Here is a 21018-nt window from a genome sequence, read left to right on the forward strand (position 1 = left end):
TTTGTCTTTTTGCTGATGACACAAAGATATGTAACAGGGTTGATGTTCCTGGAGGGAAACGCCAAATGGAAAAGGATTTAGGAAAACTAGAAGAATGGTCAGAACTCTGGCAACTGAAATTTAATGTGGATAAGTGCAAGATAATGCACCTGGGACGTAAAAACCCAAGGGCAGAATATAGAATATTTGACACAGTCCTGACCTCAGTATCTGAGGAAAGGGATTTAGGAGTAATTATTTCAGAAGACTTAAAGGTGGGAAGACAATGTAATAGAGCAGCACGAAATGCCAGCAGAATGCTTGGATGTATAGGGAGAGGTATAAGCAGTAGAAAGAGAGAAGTGCTTATGCCACTGTACAGAACACTGGTGAGACCTCACTTGGAGTATTGTGCGCAGTACTGGAGGCCATATCTCCAGAAGGATATAGATACTCTAGAGAGAGTTCAGAGAAGAGCTACTAAACTAGTACATGGATTGCAGGAAAAAACTTACCAGGAAAGGTTAAAGGACCTTAACATGTATAGCTTGGAAGAAAGAAGAGACAGAGGGGATATGATAGAAACTTTTAAATACATAAAGGGAATCAACTCGGTAAAGGAGGAGAGCATATTTAAAAGAAGAAAAACTACCACAAGAGGACACAGTTTTAAATTAGAGGGGCAAAGGTTTAAAAGTAATATGAGGAAGTATTACTTTACTGAGAGAGTAGTGGATGCATGGAATAACCTTCCTGCAGAAGTGGTAGCTGCAAATACAGTGAAGGAGTTTAAGCATGCATGGGATAGGCATAAGGCTATCCTTCATATAAGATAGGGCCAGGGACTATTCATAGGATTCAGATATATTGGGCAGACTAGATGGGCCAAATGGTTCTTATCTGCCGACACATTCTATGTTTCTATGTTTCTATGTCAAGGGTCCGATCTGTCCGCCGCAATGTCGCAGTACCGCAAAAAAATCGCAGATCGCCGCCATTGCGCGTTAAAAAAAACAACAAAAATTACAAAAATCTTTCCCTTAGTTAGTAAACGCAATAACTTTTGCGCAAACCAATCAAAATACGCTTTTTGCTATTTTTTTTTTACCAAACATATGTAGCAGAAAACAAATTGGCCAAAAATGTTAAAAAATTTAGATTTTTACATTTTTTTGGGGAGGAATTTCACATAAAAAAATGTGAAAAATATTGTTGTCTTTGCAAAATTTACGCTCTTTTTTTGTTTATAGCGCAAAAAGTAAAAATCGCACAGGTGATCAAATACCACCAAAAGAAAGCTCTGTTTGTGGGAAAAAAAGGACGTCAAATTTGTTTAGGTACAGCATCGTATGGCCACGCAATTGTCCGTTAAAATCACGCAGTAAAAAATCGCAAAAAACCCCCTGGTGAGGAAGGGGGTAAAATCTTCCGGGGCTTAAGTGGTTAAGACAGCAGACTTCATTAAGGGGGGAAAAATGGTTGTCTTAAACGGTGGTCCTCATAACAGGCTTATGAAGCACTGCAACTAAAGGGCACTCTTAAACAATTTATTGCTACAATTTAAACTACCAGAAACTTAAATATACCAAACTTTTACAATGGTGCAACACAAAAAGTCACAGGAATGATTGAAAGGATTAATTAGCTTAATGTAGAGAGATAGCTTAGTACTATAAAGGCAAAGGTTAATAAAACTTCATGAATCATAAATCCAGAGCTTATACAAGTCTCTGCAGTCAAGATCTACCACTCTCAGCCAACAATTTATGAGTACTGTCCTGGCTGAGAAGCTGCTAAAATTCATGCAGTCTTTGTTCAAAAGAAAGCAGACATGGATACAGAAGCTGCACACAAGAAAGCAGAGATAGAGGCAAAGGCTACAAGCAGAAAAACAGAGATGAAAGCAGAAGCTGACTAGATGGAATAAGCTGCATGAAAGAAAAAGTAAATGGAAGCTTTGAAAAAACAATGTGAGCATGCCACAGCTGTGGCAAGGTTGATGGTTTGAGAACAACCAGCTAACAATGGTGAACTAGATAACTGCAGCAGACACTCAGTTGTATTTTGTGCATCATATTCCTCACATGCCTACCCAGAACTCCAGTGAATCAGAATCTTCTGTGAATTAAACAACTCCACCCTACATAATGGAGAGGAGCAGAGCGGGAGATGTTTGTAGTCCAAATTAGGAGAGAAGTGTAGGTGACACTGCTCATCCATAGATGCATGATATCAAATGAGTTTTGTCATCCAAAGACAGTAAGTGTTACTGGCAGGATCACCACAGTACATACATACATACATCAACCAAACTCTAGGGTATGCTACTCTGTCAAAGGCACTTAAGAGCAGCACTAAAGGCAAAGGCTACAAGGCAGTGCTTTATATTGAAGAGTAATACAACAAAATCCCAGTAAGCTACCTCTAAATTTACAGCTGAGGTCCTTGAATGTGACTGAGGAATATAAGGACTCTGCAATCATAAATTATGTGCCGGCATACCAGTATAAAGAAAAATGAAGTATGAACTTTAATCAACCAAAACTATTGATTTCTTCTGTAGCAATTTGTTAATGTTAATGAGGTAGTCAAATATATTGACTGTCTATATTGATTAATGGGACAAGGTTCACAGTGCATTTACGGATTTGCTACAAAAATAACATACTGGAAAAGACCTGTATACTTTCATGTTATATTATGTTTTTCAGTGTGTAAGCATAAGAATAGGGTTTTTTTAAGAGGTCCAATTTAACCCCTTGAGTAAGAACAACTGGACAGAACTGTAATGCACAAGCAAACAAATATTTAAAAATGCTAGAAAAAATGGTTAGCCACTGTCAAAAATCTGATTTTATGTTATGAAACCTACAGTAACAATTATTATCCATTTAGTTTCTGTATATCTATCATTAATTCTTGAGCCCACTAATGAACATTACTACCAGCCTCAATGTAAATGTATGATGTGTAAAAGTAGCACCATGGGTAACACCATCCATCTGATGTGGATCTTACACAAGGTTTGGCTTCTGCTTCTGTAAAGAGCAACAGGGGAGTATGTAAAATTTGAGCATCAGTGGGTCGATGACTGTTCTTACAAGACGACCTGTAACTTTGCTCATCTAAGGCTCCATTCACACCTGAGCGTATCGTTTTCAGACGTTTTTTTGGGCTTTTTACAGGCGTTTTTTTTGGGCTTTTTAACAGGCGTTTTTCTGCCTTTTTTTAGGCGTTTTTTCTGGCTTTTTTTCAGGCGTTTTTTTGCAGGTGTCTGGAGGAAGGCATTGACATCTAACAAAAACGCTTGAAATCAGCCATAAAAGAAGCTCATGTACTTTTTGAGCTTCAGGCATTTTTCTTTTGGAGACAAAATGCTCAGATGTGAACAGGGGCCATTGAAATGAATGGGATTTTGCTTGTTGTTTTGAGACTTCAGAGATGAGCGTTTTACGAGCTGAAATATGCTAAGGTGTGAATAGGGTCTAAATTGTATTGTCAGATAAAAACTTCAAGCTTCTTGGCTACCATATCTTGATGGTTACCTAGTACTCTGCTTGCATTGTCAGACTATCACCTACAAGAGTGAAGAGGTCATTCATGAAAATGAATAAGGTCTGCATAGGCTGTAGATTTATCCTGCCCTTCCCCGATGCTACAAAAAACAAATGAAGACACTACCGACACAACTTCAGACGTGAGGGATAGAAGCAATCCCTTTGGAGGAAAGAGGAATTGACTCATCACCCACCAGAAAGTTATTTTATCTTTTTATTATACAACCTGCCCATGGTCTATGTTTTCTAACATGGTGACAGGGCCACTTTAGATACACTTTCGAGTACTGCTGACAGGAAAACAAAATTCCCTTTTCTCTTTATATTATACACATAATCTATTAAGACATAATAATTAACAATTATTATATTAATATAAAAAAACATTAAATAATTTAGTTCCAAACAACTTTACTTTAACCACAAATGTTTTCAGAAGTGTCTCAAGTACAGTTATGTACACTAATGTATTTAAACGTTTCTACAGTAAGTCCTCCCGGTTCACATATGTGCGATGACAGACATCGCATGTGCTCTGCAAATCGCATGCGATGTCTGTGCAATGCAGATTGTATGGCTGAATTTGCATCGCATTTGGACACAACACGCACAGGACCCTTTTTTGGGTCCAGCACCAGCATGGGTGTTCACACCTATGGGATCCGACTTATGTCCGAACTGACAGTTTGAACTGCGATATGCGAACCTATCTAGGGGTGTCGTTAACTTTGCATTGACACCCCCAACAATTTGCATATGGCAATGTGACGGGATCAGTAGTTCTATATCAGTTTTTGTAGATGAAATTGGGCAGGGCAATAATTGCACAGCATGAAGCAGATATCCTACAGAATGACCTGGACAAAATAACAGAGTGGGCAATGACATGGCAAATGAGGTTTAATGTGGAGAAGAGTAAGGTTTTGCACTTGGGGACTAAAAACATAAAAGCACAATACACTTTAGGGGGGGAACCTTTGGGGGAATCAAAAATGGAGAAAGATCTGGGAGTCTTGGTAGAGGATAGACTATGCAATAGCATGCAATGTCAAGCGGCAGCTGCCAAAGCCGGCAGAATATTAGCATGCATAAAGAAAGGGATGTATTCCAGAGGTAAGACTATAATCCTTCCACTTTATAAAACTCTGGTCCGACCGCATCTGGAGTATTCTGTCCAGTTCTGGTCGCCAGTCCTCAGGAGGGATGTGTTGGAGCTGGAGAAAGTCCAGAGAAGGGCAACTAAACTAATTAGTGGATTGGAGAACCTTAATTATGAAGAGCGTCTGCAATTGCTTGATTTATTCTCCCTGGAGAAGAGACGCCTGAGAGGGGACATGAAAGCAATTTATAAATATCTCAATGGTGATCTAAGCATAGAAAAAATGCTATTCAATCGAAAGGATTGCATGAGGACTCGAGGGCATACAATGCGATTAGAGGAGAAGCGTTTTAACCTCAGGCAACGTGGGAGGTTCTTTACTGTTAGGGCTACAAGATTGTGGAATTCTCTACCACAAGAGGTGGTTTCTGCGGGAAGTATGGTGGCTTTCAAAAGACTCTTAGACTTACATCTCAAGGATCAGAACATTCAGGGGTATGAGAGATGATCACGGCCACACACACCTACACAGGTTGAACTAGATGGACTATTGTCTTTATTCAACCTCACCTACTATGAATACTATGAATACTATGAAATGCGTTGCGGGAACCTGCAGTGGATTTGCAGGGTTCCCATATCACATATATGTGAACCGGCACTTAGAGGTAGGGGATTAGAAAATGTGAGCAGCAGATGTGTACTTCTATCCCAGGTTTTCCTTTGTGCTTAGTTCAAATTCTTTAACAAAATGTATCATTCCAGTCTAGAGCACTAAGTGCCAGTTCACACTTCTGCGATGCGGGAACGCTGCGAAAATGCAGCGTGTTCCCGCATTGCATCCGCACATCTGGCAGTTCACACTGCCATATGCGATATGCAGGGGGTGTCAATTAAAAGTTAACGACACCCCCAATTGCGATCGCATATCGCAGTGCGATCTGCAAGTATGCACAGAATCCGATCGCACTAGTGTGAACAACTATGCGATCCGATTCTACTGCGGCTCAAAAAAAGCCTCATGTGCGTGTTTGGTGCGGATACAGTGCGAATTCAGCCATACAAAGTGTATGGCTGAACTCGCATCCGCACATCAGATTGCATGTAATTAGGAGCAGTGCGCTCCGAATTACATGTGATCTCCGCAAACGCGGAAGTGTGAACCGGCACTAATTGTTTTCTTTGTACTGACAGATTCGTTCTTTTAGAATTTAAGAAAATGCACAGTATTAATTGATTATTTACCAAATAACATTTTTATTAAACATTTCTGTTTTTTTCAAGGTAAAGTAAATAGTTGCTCTTCATAATAGTTGGGATTCTTAATAATTATATATATATATATATGTATATATACATATAGTATATATATATTATCATGTCAAAAGTATTGGGACACCTGCCTTTACACGCACATGAACTTTAATTGTATCCCAGTCTTAGTCTGCAGGGCTAAGTATTGAGTTGGACCACCCTTTGCAGCTATAACATCTTCAACTCTTCTGTGAAGACTGTTCACAAGATTTAGGAGTGTGTCTATTGCAATGTTTGATCATTCTTCTGGAAGCGCATTTGTGAGGTCAGGCACTGATGTTGGATGAGAAAGCCTGGCTCGCAGTGCCCACTCAAATTCATCCCAAAGGTGTTCTATCGGGTTGAGGTCAGGACTCTGTGCAGGCCAGTCAAGCTCCTCCACCCCAAACTCGTTCATCCATGTCTTGCTGGACCTTGTTGTGCACAGGTCCAAGACATTTGGTGGAGGGGGGATTATAGTGTGGTGTTGATTTTCAGGGGTTGGGCTTAGACCCTTAGTTCCAGTGAAGTGAACTCTTAAGGCGTCAGCATACCAAGACATTTTGGACAATTTCATGCTCCCAACTTTGTGGGAACAGTTTGGGGATGACCCCTTCCTGTTACATGACTTCTCACCAGTGCACAAAACAAGGTCCAGAAAGACATAGATGAGCGAGTTTGGGGTGGAGGAACTTGACTGGCCTGCACAGAGTCCTGAACTCAACCTGATAGAACACCTTTGGGATGAATTAGAGCGAAGACTGCGAGCCAGGCTTTTTTCGTTCATATCAGTTCCTGACATCACAAATGTGCTTCTGTAAGAATGGTCAAACATTCCCATAGACACACTCCTAAACCTTGTGGACAGCTTTCCCAGAAGAGTTGAAGCTGTTATAGCTGCAAAGGGTGGGCCAACTCAATATTAAGAAGACTGGGATGCCATTAAAGTTCAAGTGTGTGCAAAGGTAGTCGTCCCAATACTTTTGACAATTTACAGAAGTGTGTATATATATATATATATATATATATATATATATATATATATATATATATATATATATATAGTAGATTTGTTATGTACCATATGAAATATTAATAACAATGACAATAACAATAAAAATAATGTTACATATAAATGTCAGCAGAATACTGACTGACCAAATAAATGTTTCTTCAAGTGAAATGTCCTAGTAAATACTGGAAATTTACATTAGCATTTAGATATTTTATGGCACGAACCCAACCACCTTGCAATGTCTAGCTGATATATTGCATCCAAATGTCGTACATTCAACCTATCAATATACTGTTACATTATCACAAACTGCCTACAAGAACTATTTATGGTTCACATTCGACAATTATATTATATTTTAGTAATAGAATATTATTTTTAGAATGCATACAAAACATTAATGACAAATACAAATATGGGAAGGCAATTCACCTAGTTAGGCCAAATATTTGCATATATATAACTTGACCTTTTCACCCTTTCTGGGATTTCACAATTAAATTAGAAATGTACTAATTTGCTTACAGTCCTAACATTTCATTATTCTTTCTACCTATTAAGTCCAGACTGAACAGTGATACAAGATACCCGAGGGATTGTTAGACATTTTCATAAGAAATTGAATTTTATGAATAGCTTAGATTTTATTAAGAGTTTCAAGATTGTTCAAATACACGACATTAGTAAAAATATAACATTTTTTGTAATACTGTTAAACATTTAATAGCTAACTTAAAATACAGCTCTCATTTGGGTAATAATACATCTTAAAAAAACAGTGTTGCAGCACTATCAATACATGCAATACATAAATTACAAAAAATTGTTGTAAATATCATTAAAGTGACTCTGGTGCTTAAATGTGCTGTATTATGCACAGTCAGTGCATCAACCAAAATGATATGTGCCCCACCAACAAAATTCACACAATGTGACCTTCTGCTCATGCCCCCTTAAAGCGGAGTTCCGGGCACAAAATCAACCTAATCGAAGCTGTGGAGGAATGCGGCGCCGCACCGGAAGTGATGAGAGGGGCCGGTGCAGGCGCATTCTTGGAGAAGAAGACACGGAAGAGGACGCAGAAGAGGATCGTGCTGGCTGCAGCTGCCCACAACAGAGATGGCAACACTGGAGAAGAAATTTTAAAAGGGAGTATTTCTTCTTGCAGGTAAGTGCGAACCGGGACAGATCAGAGGCTATCCATTGTGGAATGTGCTAGCCCTTACTGTCCCAGGGGTATGTTCATTGAAAAAATGTTTTTGTGCCCGGAATTCCGCTTTAAGTGCATGCACTCACTGGATATAAATGTGACGCCTTATGTATAAGAAAAAACCCTAAAAAGTGCTCCAAATATTAAGCCTCCACTTCCCTCTGTCCTAATCTGTGGCTTGCAGGTCCCAAGGAATCACCAATAGTTCATCATATTACTAACGCTGCTCACAAACATATCAACAAAGGGGCATCTTCATATTGTAATAAGGTTTATTTAGAAAAAAAAAAAAACAGAGGTTAAAACTCACATCATTAATTGCCCTCTCTGGCATCCAGTACACTCACTTAACAGTCTCTGCACAGGAAAGCAGCTCTACCCGCCTCAAACTGGGTGTGAGCATGCGTTCCACTGAGCAGAAGTGATGCAACCAGCCATAGTCCTGCCCAACAAGTTTCCTCTACAGGACATCGTCAAGACGCTATGCAGCCACCACCTCCTTTGCTCTCTAGATGCTAGCTCTAACATGTTGGCTACATTCCTCAATATCTTTATAAGTGTGTAAATGTTTTTTTTTTTTTTTTTTTTTTGCACTAAGGAGCAGCAGCTATGTTGGGGTAGAAATAAATTGGTATGGTGCGTTCTACAGTTAAAAAAAAAAAAATGTTTTCTTTTAATGCAACTGAAATGTGACATATTTGGAACAAATCTGCCAAATCTGCAAAAATTAGGTTATATCAAACAGTGCAATGCATGTGTCTGGCATTGTCAGCGTTGACACATTTCTTCAGTAAGTAGATAGTGTGTAGTGTGTAGAGTATTTGTGGCCATATAGCACTTTTTGTGTGCCCTTTCTGGTTAATCATTTGGCCCATCAAACCCACCTCATGTGACTGGGCATGTCGTTTTCATTTGTATGAAAGCTTATATTAAAAGCCTGTGCTAATACTATCTAAGCTTAAACCTGCTCCTACCCCTATTTTAGGTTCTATACTAACTACCCTGTAAAGGAAAGATGTGTATACTTACCTGGTCCGGTCACATGATGTCCCCACTGGTTGGCCTAAGTGAAGAGGAGAGAGCAGCAGCAATGGCTGAAGTGCCTGGGTCGTGATGTCAACCATAGATCTACTATAAGGCATTCATTGTTTGCTGTCCATCCTTTCCCCTGAAGTCAGCGCTGGGAACCGATCATGTTACCTGGACCAAAGCGCCCTTAGATTTGGTAGGTATACACATCTTTCCTTTACAGGATAGTTAGTATAGGGCTTAGAATGGGGGTGGGAGCAGGTTTAAGCTTAGATAGTTTTAGCCTGGACTTCCACTTTAACCAGTTCAGGTCCATCCCCATAGCAGTTTTACTGCTACAGGGCGGCACCTGTGCACTGGATCATGTATTTATACGTGATCCAGCTCTTCCGGGTAGGGCGCGCGTCACGCCACTGGCAGCTCGCTCCTGCTGTAATCCCACACAGCGGGAGCCCAGTGGCTCGATGTCCGCTGGCACCCGCTGATCGTTCGTTACAGAGGCAGAATGGCGGTCTGCCTATGTAAACAAGGCAGATCGCCATTCTGTCAGTAGGGAAGGCATGGATCCTGTGTCTCTGCAAAGCAGGGACATGGATCCATCTTTCCCCCTAGTAAAAGCACCTATCACAGTTTAGATAAACACACATAAATAAAAATAAACACAAATTTCTCATTGTTTGTAGACGTTATACCTTTTGCGCAAATCAATCAATATACACATATTGGGATTTTCTTTTACCAAAAATATGTAGCAGAATGCATATTAGCCTAAATTTATGAAGAAATTAGATTTTTTAAATGTTTTTATTGGATATCTTTTATAGCATAAAGTAAAAAATATTGATTTTTTTTTAAAAAAATGTCGGTATTTTTTTGTTTATAAAAAAATAAATAAAAAATAAAAAAACGCAGAGATGCCACCAACAGAAAGCTTTAGAGCCCATTCAGACTAGCGCGACTTGTCAGGCGACTTGTCAGCCTGACAAGTCGCGCTTGGTCGCGGTCCATTGAATAGTACAGGACCCGTTCTAATAGGAGCGACACAAGTCGCTCCGACTTAGAAAAAGGGTCCTGTACTACTTTGGGGCAACCTCAGAGCGACTTGCAAAGACTTCCATTATGTGAAGTCCCTTCAAGTCGCTCCGAAGTCGTGGTGCAAGGGACTGACAAGTCACCTCCCCAAGTCGTGCAGAGTCGGATCGCCTCAGTGTGAACCGGCTCTTAGTTGTAGGAAAAAAAAATAAAAAATTTTTATTCGGGTACAGCGTTACATAAACACGCAATTGTCTGTTAAAGTAACGCAGTGCTGTATCACAAAAAATGGCCTAGTCATGAACGGGAGTAAATCTTCCAGAGGTCAAGTGGTTAAGAATCCATTCACACTGATCTGACTTGGACCGCGACTTGTCAGCCTGACAAGTCTCAATCCGTCACGCTCCCATTGAGCGGTACAGGAACGGTTCTAATAGGAGCGACTTAGAAAAAAGTTCCCGTACTACTTCTGGGGGGCCTGGAGTGACTTGCATAGACATTCATTTTATGAAGTCCGTGCAAGTCGCGCAGAAGTCGCGCTGCACTCGACTTCACAGGTCGCCCCGAAGTCGGATCCGCCGTAGTGTGAACGGGGGGTAAAGGTTTCATATATAGGGTTATCAGACCCAGAAGTAGATAAACACAGTGCAGCTTCAGATACTTTCAGGGAAATGTATTTGCTTTTTAGGCCCCATGCACACAGGGCGTTTTTGCAGCTGCTGTTAGGAGCGTCAGACGTTTTTTTTGCAGCTTAAAAACGCCCCTCCATGTTATCTTATGGCCTCATGCACACATGGGGCTTTTAGGAGCTCCAAGTGGCATAGGCGTTTTTAAGCTGCAAAAAAAAACTCAGGACCAGTGCGTTCTGCAGCTGCAGCATCAAGCTGTAAACCGTTTGACGCTGCTAAAGGCTGAATAACGTTGCTTAATGTTGCTTACACAGCGTTAAGCCACGTTATACAAACGGCGTGGGGTCCCTCCCAGAATCCATACCAGACCCTTATCCGAGCATGCAGCCCGGCAGGCCAGGAAAGGGGAGGGGACGAGCGAGCGGCCCCACCCCCCGGACCATACCAGGCCACATGCCCTCAACATAGGGGGTGTGGGTGCTTTGGGGCAGGGGGGGGCTCTGCACCCTCCCCACCCCAAAGCACCTTGTCCCCATGTTGATGAGGACAAGGGCCTCTTCCCGACAACCCTGGCCGGTGGTTGTGGGGGTCTGCGGGCAGGGGGCTTATCGGAATCTGGAAGCCCTCCTTAACAAGGGGGGCCCCCCATATCCCGGACCCCCTCTCTATGTGAATGGGTAGGGGGTACATTGTACCCCTACCCATTCACCCCATAAAAGGCAGTGTATGTAAATAACGATAGGAGACGTTTTGGAAAGTTTATTAAAAATCTTCATCCAGTCTTCTCCGCTCTGGTCTTCTCCCCTCCGCTCTTCTGGTCTTCTCCCCTCCATTCTTCTGGTCTTCTCCCGTCCGCTCTTCTGCTCTTTTGCCCTCCGCTCTTCTGCCCTCCTGGTCTTCTTCTTCCTCCGGTCCTCCCCTGACGATGTCTCCGGTGATTATGGCGGCTCCGGGTCTGCGCAGCTTGTTATATAGCCATTAGGGGCATGGCCTCCCGGTGACGTCGTCAGGAGACCCTGCCCCTTTATGTCACAGATGACGTCAGATCTACTGCATATAATATTGTTTAGAAACCTCTGTGCAGCCCTAAATAGCACGGAATTACATGTTGCATTTATTTGAATTTATGTACTAATAGACATATTTATACCTAGATCTTGTGGTCAACTGGTGTCACCTCTGAAGAAGGTCATAGATTTTACTAGTCTACTAGTCTGAAACATGTCAGGTGTTGTCCTCCATTATTGACTACAGTGTTCATTGGCCTCACAAGCCTATTGTTTTATTTGTACACTCTTTGCCTATTGATGCTAATGTGGTTGTGCTATCATGCTGTCCCCATCCAGTTCAACAGTGGGATTCAATATTGTTTTAATATCTTTTTGATACAATAAAATATACATTTGTCACTACATTGGTTTTGTCATTAGTCCAGGGAGGGTTCTACACACAAACACATTGTGTGTATATAGTGTAACTTAGGTGCGAGTGTGGCCCCAGGTGGGGTCAATGTGATGGCAAATGAGGTCAGTGATAGACCAAAGAAAGAGAAGAAAAGAGGGAAGAAAAGGACGTAATTTTTCCGTATGTTTCCACAAAGGTCCCTCAAAGCCAAACAGAGCCTTCCTTTTGAACTACAGAAGTGCTGAGAGAAGGTGTTTTTCAGGTAGAGTCAGCAAGGTACCATGTAATATTTAGTACTTAGAAACTGAAAGTAGCTTATATTGAAATAGAAAAGCATAAGCTGCACAGCATGCAGGGAATCCACACAACATGAAGAGTTTTTTCAAGTAAACTTAAACTGGATTGACAAATATAACTATTGTATTGTTAATACAATGCTGATTTAAAAAAAAAAAAGAAAATGTATGCTGTGGCCATAAAACTTAATTTTCTCCGATAGACCTTCAAAGGATTCAGTTATGTAAACCTTCGATAGCTCCTTTCTCTTACTAAGGATTCAGTTTAAACAAGTTGTTATTTAAATGTCATGTATGTGTATTCTATTAAATAAAATGGACTGAATAAATGCTGAGAATTTTTGAATAATCACTAAAGCTAGTGGGGTTAGCATGAGTGGCATCTATGCATATTTTTAATTTTATTCAAATGCCATATACTGTCTTCTTTTTCCGTAAGGGACTGATGCAAATAGTCTTTCAAAAAGTAAAAAAGTATGAATAAGCGGTAGGCAAATTTTATATTTTATATATATATATTGATACCATAACAAGTACTTAACCACTTAAGCCCTGGAAGATTTTACCCCCTTCCTGACCAGGGGGTATTTTGCGATTCGGCACTGCGAGACTTTAACAGACAATTGCGCGGTCATGCGACGCTGTACCTAAACGAATTTGACGTTCTTTTTTTCCCACAAATAGAGCTTTCTTTTAGTGGTATTTGATCATCTGTGCGATTTTTTGATCATGCGCTATAATCAAAAAAAGAGCGACAATTTTGCAAAGATAACAATATTTTTCACATTTTTTTATATGAAATTCCCCCCCAAAATTTTTTTTTTCAATTTTTGGCCAATTTGTTTTCTGCTACCTATGTTTGGTTTTTTTTAACGAGTAATGGCGGCTATCTGCGATTTTTTTTGCGAGACTGCGACATTGCGGCGGATAGATCGGACCCTTGACTGACATTTTTGACACTTTTGGGGGTACCAGTGACATTACTACAGTAATCAGTGCTATACATATGCACTGTTACTGTAAAAATGACACTGGCAGGGAAGGGGTTAACTTTATTGGAGAGGGAGGGGTTAAGTGTTTCCCTAGGGGTGTGCTTCTAACTGTACATAGCAGGACCGTTAGATCAGTGCTTTTATACAGGGAAGAATGACAGGCGGCTTGTTTACATTAGCCGCCTGCCTTTCTCCTTTCACAGCGGACGATCGTGAGTGACCGGAGGACATCGTGTCCGCTGGTCACACGTACGGAGGTGTCCGTGAACGAGCCGAGACGGGAGCGCGCCTCCGGCCGCGCGCGCTCGCCCCCGGCCGCGCGCGCTCGCCCGCTATTGGCTCCCAGGCTAGTGACGTACTGGTACGTCACTTTGCCTGGCCGGGGCTGACCGCCGCAGTATATGTACTTGCGGCGGTCGGCAACCGGTTAAAATGTATTCTTGATATTACCCACTTAGCCATCACATTACATTCTTTAAAAGATTGTTTAGTAGCGCCCAGTAGGAGAAAGCATGCCTCATTGCCCCTTGGAAAGTCCTAAATCACTCAGTCTTTGCCACATGTGCTGTCAAATCGGGAATAGAATCATGCTGTATATGGGCACACTGACTCCAAGCCTCATGGTTTGTTTACAGTCCAGTATCCAGGAGCATGTACTGTAAAATTTTGTTCAGAAAAAACAAATCTCTATTTACTACTCAAAAAACATCATCCAAAGACAGAGTTAAATAGTATTATAACTGTAGCAAGTTTTCCAGGCCTATGGCCTGATGCGGGTCTGCCATCAGAACCAGTACTCCCTCCAGCCCACGTGAGCGGTGACCCTGGGTGTGAGAACTGAAGCAGCGACAACTCCGGCATCTTTGTTTGTGGTTTTTATTGAATTTAAGGGGATGGGAGAAGGGAATGAGTGGGATACTCCTTTAGGCTCCAACTAATTACACTTGGGACTTTGCTTCTGAAAAATGCCCGTTGGTGCTTCCTTGACGCCAGCCGGCACCAGCCAATGCTCACTAACTCTGAGAACACTCTGCAGAACAATAAAAGTGCTGAATCCTTGACAGAGGCGGCTCTAGACTTTTTGAGGCCTTAGGCAAAATTAAAATATGAGGCCCCCCTTGCGCGATAAAAAAAATAAATAAGTAGGCTATATTATTAACTGTATAAATTGCATATTTTAAGGCAAACATTAATACATCTCATAACCTCGGTATTCAACGCAACCTCTATAGGGTCCAGGTATCTCCTCATGCTACCAGTAGTGACACTGACCCTAGACAAATGCAAAACTAGTGAAAAACAGTCAGAAAAGATGAGTAGGGGGAAAAATTCAGTGTCTTCCACCTGGAAAACCATTCCTGTTTTGGAGGTCAACTGTTGCCCATCTAGTGCCCCTGTTAATTTCATGAACACCAAAGCATCTGAAACTGATAAACAACCCCCTCTGCCATTTTACTGACCAGATCAATATCCCAGAAGTTTAATTGACTTGATTAATATACTCTGATTAAAAAAGTGTTCCTTTATTTTTTTTGAACAGTGTATATATCATAGTTTGCAGACGTGATAACTTTCACACAAACCAATCAATCTACACTTATTGGGATTTTTTTTTTTCAAAAACATGTAGCAGAATACATTTTGGCCCAATTTAATGAAGACATTCTATTTTTTTTCATTGGATAGGTTTTACAGCACAAAGTAACACATATTTTTAACACCAAAAGAAAAGCTCTATTAGTGTGATAAACTGTATTTGAGTATAGTGCTGCAACTGCAAGAGCTGCAATAGCCAGTTAAAGTAATGCAGTGCCGAAATAGCAAAAAATGGCCTGGTCATAAAGGGGGTAACATGTTCTGGAGCTGAAGTGGTTAAAAGAGTTAGTGAATTGTTAATTGTTTATATTAAAAACCAATAAAAAAAGGCTGCAGAGACGTTATTAATCCAGTTTGGTGTGTCCAGTATTCTTTGTATATTTGGAGTATATTCCACCTACCGTCCCCTGTTACAACACTTCTGCTTTGAACGCAAAACATGTCGTCACTTTGACACCTGCGATTCATGAAGTGTACCATATTTTTGACCAAACTGTGTGTGACCCAAGGACTCGAGAGCCATGTTTATGCAACGGTCTTATCTTCAGGATAACTTCTTCAGAAGATAAGACCGTGGCATAAACATGGCTCTCAGTCAAGTCCTTGGGTCACGGTGCCTCTTACATAGCTCCCCCATGGGTATAAAAAGAGATCTCCATAGTGAGGTACCTTCCAGTTATTTTATTCAAAGATCAGCTTCCCGTCTGCCCTAGCAAATGGGTGCGTGCGCTCCTGCAAAGCGACATATGGGCACATCATTTTGCGGGAATCTGCCAACCTGCAGTATATGTTTTGGTGGCTGGTCAGCAAGTGGTAAAAGATAGGGGGGAAAAGAGAAACCCTGTCTGATATACTTTATTTTTATATATATATTTACACACACACAGAGTTTGGTCAAAAATATGGTACACTTCATGAATCGCAGGTGTCAAAGTGACGACATGTTTTGCGTTCAAAGCAGAAGTGATGTAACAGGGGAACGTAGGTGGCATTACATATACTCCAAATATACAAAGAATACTGGACGCACCAAACTGGATTAATAACGTCTCTGCAGCCTTTTTTTATTGGTTTTTATAAAAATTAACAATTCACTAACTCTTTTAACCACTTCAGCTCCAGAACATGTTACCCCCTTTATGCAGAAGTGCAGGTAGTCTACACCATTCATCTGGGATCTGGCACCTTATTAAAGCTGTGACACTGTGACCGGCGTTTTTCCCTTGAATTGTCCGGTGAGTTGGGGGGGATTGAGAGGGGAGCACTGAGTGGATGCACTGGTCTGGATATAAAATAAATTGTGAGGAATCTGAGCACAGAGCACTTATATAAAGAAAATAACATCCCATTTGGTTGTCATAAGATAAGAAGCAATAGCATGATTCATGATGGAGCAGAAGCACTGAGCACTTTATTATTTTTTTTTAATCTAATTTTTTCAAATGCATAGGAAAGGACATTTCCCATATTAATTAATATATTTTTCATTTCAAGCCAGCCTGGAATGGTACTTATAACTTAAATATTCAAATTTCAGGAGGATGACAGGTGTCAGGACAGTACTCTGCAGCTGCAGGCGGCGGCTGGCTGCCTTTTGGATAGGACAGGCCTTCTTTTTGCAGTCAGTCACCCACTCTGAGTCCTCCAGTCCAGCTACAGTCCTTACTCCTTACCTTTTCGTCTTCTTCTTCTGGTCTGCTCTTATCTTCAAGTTCTCCTCATGGTACTACCGAAGCCGGGAGAATGCAGGGGAGGGGTTACGTGACATCACGTCGTGACGTCATCGTTATCCCGGACCATGATTCGTGGAATGCAGGAGAAAGAGGCGGAGACTCAGTGCAGCAGCAGCCAGCAGCCCAACCATAAGCACAACCAGAAGAAGCCGATGTGAGTGCGTGCACTGCGGGGCCTGGCTGGCTGGAGTGGAGAATTGCTATACAGAGAGAGAAACAGACAGTCTACTAGTGTAGCGCCGCTGCGCCGGCGCCCGGCATTTGGCAATGTTGTGGATGTCACTGTGGCATGTCGTGGAGCTTGCGGATGCGGCCGCCGCGGCCCCCGGTGACCTGGCGTGTCGCAAGGTGAAGGGGGACAACTGTTACTGTAAAAAAAGATGATGATGATCTATTCCAGGGGTACTCAAATGTAAACTTGAAAGGTCCACTTACAAATTTTCCATTCAGTCCGAGGTCCGGAAAAGTGACCGTCAAATTCCAAATACAGAACACCAATAACAAAAAAAGGCATTCCCCCAAAACGTGCCCCCATCCAATGCAGAGCGACCATTGTGCGTGCCCCCGTTAATGCAGAGTGACCATGTGTGTGCCCCTATTAATGCAGAGTGTGTCCCCATTAATGCAGAGCGACCATGTATGTGCCCCCATTAATGCAGAGCAACCAGTGTGCGTGCCCCCATTAATGCAGAGCAACCAGTGTGCGTGCCCCCATTAATGCAGAGCAACCAGTGTGCGTGCCCCCATTAATGCAGAGCAACCAGTGTGCGTGCCCCCATTAATGCAGAGCAACCAGTGTGCGTGCCCCCATTAATGCAGAGCAACCAGTGTGCGTGCCCCCATTAATGCAGAGCGACCATGTGTGTGCCCCTATTAATGCAGAGCGACCATGTGTGTGCCCCTATTAATGCAGAGCGACCAGTGTGCGTGCCCCCATTAATGCAGAGCGACCATGTGTGTGCCCCTATTAATGCAGAGCATGTCCCCATTAATGCAGAGCGACCATGTGCGTGCCCCCATTAATGCAGAGCGACCATGTGTGTGCCCCCAATAATGCAGATTGACCAGTGTGTGCCCTCAATAATGCAGAGTGACCAGTGTGTGTGCCCCAATAATGCAGTGACCAGTGTGTGCCCCAATAATGCAGTGACCAGTGTGTGCCCTCAATAATGCAGAGTGACCAGTGTGCGTGCCCCCAATAATGCAGTGACCAGTGTGTGCCCTCAATAATGCAGAGTGACCAGTGTGCGTGCCCCCAATAATGCAGTGACCAGTGTGTGCCCCCAATAATGCAGTGACCAGTGTGTGCCCCCAATAATGCAGAGTGACCAGTGTGCGTGCCCCTAATAATGCAGTGACCAGTGTGTGCCCCCAATAATGCAGAGTGACCAGTGTGTGCCCCAATAATGCAGTGACCAGTGTGTGCCCCCAATAATGCAGTGACCAGTGTGTGCCCCCAATAATGCAGAGTGACCAGTGTGTGTGCCCCCAATAATGCAGAGTGACTAGTGTGTGCCCCCAATAATGCAGTGACCAGTGTGTGCCCCCAATAATGCAGAGTGACCAGTGTGTGCCCCCAATAATGCAGTGACCAGTGTGTGCCCCCAATAATGCAGTGACCAGTGTGTGCCCTCAATAATGCAGAGTGACCAGTGTGTGCCCCAATAAAGCAGTGACCAGTGTGTGCCCCCAATAATGCAGAGTGACCAGTGTGTGCCCCCAATAATGCAGAGTGACCAGTGTGTGCCCCCAATAATGCAGTGACCAGTGTGTGCCCCCAATAATGCAGTGACCAGTGTGTGCCCCCAATATTGCAGATTGACCAGTGTGTGCCCCCAATATTGCAGATTGACCAGTGTGTGCCCCCAATAATCTGGACCGCCGAAGCGGTCTGCTTCCTTCTGTCATCAGCGGGGGGGTTAGAATGGAGAGGATCGGAGTGGCTGTGTTTAGCGCTGCATGATTACAAAAGCCGAGTACAAGTTCTTCTTACCCGACGGAGAGGATGTCCTACAAAGTCCCGCCTCCTGGACACCGGCTCCTATGATAGACGTCACCAGTGTTCTGTCTATCATAGGTAAGAGCCGGCCCAGGAGGCGGGACTTTGTAGGACATCCTCTCCGTCGCAGAGAAGAACTTGTACTCTGCTTTTTGTAATCATGCAGCGCTAAACACAGCCACTCCGATCCTCCCGATCCTCTCCATTCTGCCCCCCGCTGAGACAGAAGGAAGCAGACCGCTTCGGCGGTCCAGATTTTAATCCATGTGGGTCCGGAGTCCGTCTATTGAGGACCCTGGATCTATTCATTAAAAAAAAAAAAAATGTTTGGGAAAGATCATGCGAGGCCCCTTTAAGTGCGAGGCCTTCGGCGGCCGCCTTACCGGCCTAATTAGAGAGCCGCCTCTGATCCTTGACTTGTAGTCCAGAAGATCCAGGACTGACAACTGTAGAACCTCTGGCACTGTTGTACTGTAAAAGTTACTGAATACTTTCCTCCGCCCTGCCCGGCTTGAGGTAGTATGATATCAAATCCTGTATGGCTGTAGCTTTAACTGAAACACTCTGTACACTTCAGGGCCCAACTACAGGTGCCCCCTTTAACCTTGAACTCTTCAGGGTCCACTGACTATGTACCCCCTTTTTCAGCTAGCTGACACTGAATCCCAGAACCTCTTCCGGAGTGGTCCCCTCTAACTTCAGGCAGACCCCCCAGGGGCAATCCTCAGTACTCACGACCTGTGTAGGCTTTCCTGGGACTGAATCCCTCTCGCTCTCCGCAGGCTCTCGGCACACCGGATTCCCGCAGCTCAACTCAGCTCTCTCTCTGGACACTCCGGCGACACCCCGAGACATCCGTCTTCCTCAGACAGGAGGAGAGACAGCCGCACTCTCCTTCCTGGGACTCTGCTCCCGCCAAAGACACCGTGCCATGCACTTCCCTCCATACTTATACCCACTCCCAGAATCCTTTGCAGCCTAATCTGCCTTCTGGGGTAGTTACAAGCTGGGATGTGTTTTCTGATTGGGCTTTCCACACTGCCCTATGAGAAGCCTCTCACAGGAGCCAGTGGGGATACTTCACCCCTCAGCAGGCACATCTGGAAGCCATGACACCCTAGCTAGATAATCACAACCCTGCTGTTAGGCAGACAAGGCCCACTATACATTTACCTAGCACCTACCTGTAGGGTGCTACATAACTAAAATACCTTGTTACCTTTAGTCCCGGTTCACATATATGTGATGCGGGAACCCTGCGAATCCACTGTGGGTTCTCGCATCGCATTCAACTCGCAGGCAGTTCACACTGCCATATGCAAATCTCTGGGGGTGTCAATACAAAGTTAATGACATCCCCAGATCAGTTCGCATATCGCATTGCAAACTGTCAGTTCGGACATGAATTGGATCGCATAGGTGTAAACACACATGCGATCCGATTCTGGTGCGGACCTAAAAAAGGGTCCCGATGCGTGTTGTGTCCGAATGCAATGCAAATTCAGCCATACAATCTGTATGGCTGAATTTGCATCGCACAGACATCTCATGTGATTTGCAGAGCACTGACGCAATGACTGTCATCGCACATATGTGAACCGAGACTTACTGTAGAAACTTTTAAATACCCTAGTGTACATAACTGTATTTGATACACTTCTGAAAACATTTGTGGTTAAAGTAAAGTTGTTTGGAACTAAATTATTTAATATAATAATTTTTAATTATTTTGTCTTAATAGATTATTTGTATAATATAAAGAGAAAAGGGAATTTTGTTATCCTATCAGTAGTACTCGAAAGTGTATCTAAAGTGGCTCTGTCACCATGTTAGAAAACATAGACCGAATGCGATGCAAATTCAGCCATACAGTCTGTATGGCTGAATTTGCATCGCACAGACATCGTATGTGATTTGCAGAGCAGTGCGCTGAGAATCATATGCGATGTCTGTCATCGCAGATATGTGAACCGGCACTTTCAAAAGAAATCCCTGGGCTTTAAAACATATGTTAAAAACTTAGTGATCTGGTTTTGTCTCACCAGCATTAAACTTCCAAATCATTCAAGAGACAATATCAATGTTTGAATGAAAAGGCAAATATAAGAGCTGATTTACTAGACCAGTAGAAAATGTTCATGCAAAAATGTTGTGA

Source organism: Pelophylax lessonae (genome assembly GCF_965119305.1).
Source record: "Pelophylax lessonae genome assembly, chromosome: 2".
In the NCBI taxonomy this organism is placed as follows: domain Eukaryota; kingdom Metazoa; phylum Chordata; class Amphibia; order Anura; family Ranidae; genus Pelophylax; species Pelophylax lessonae.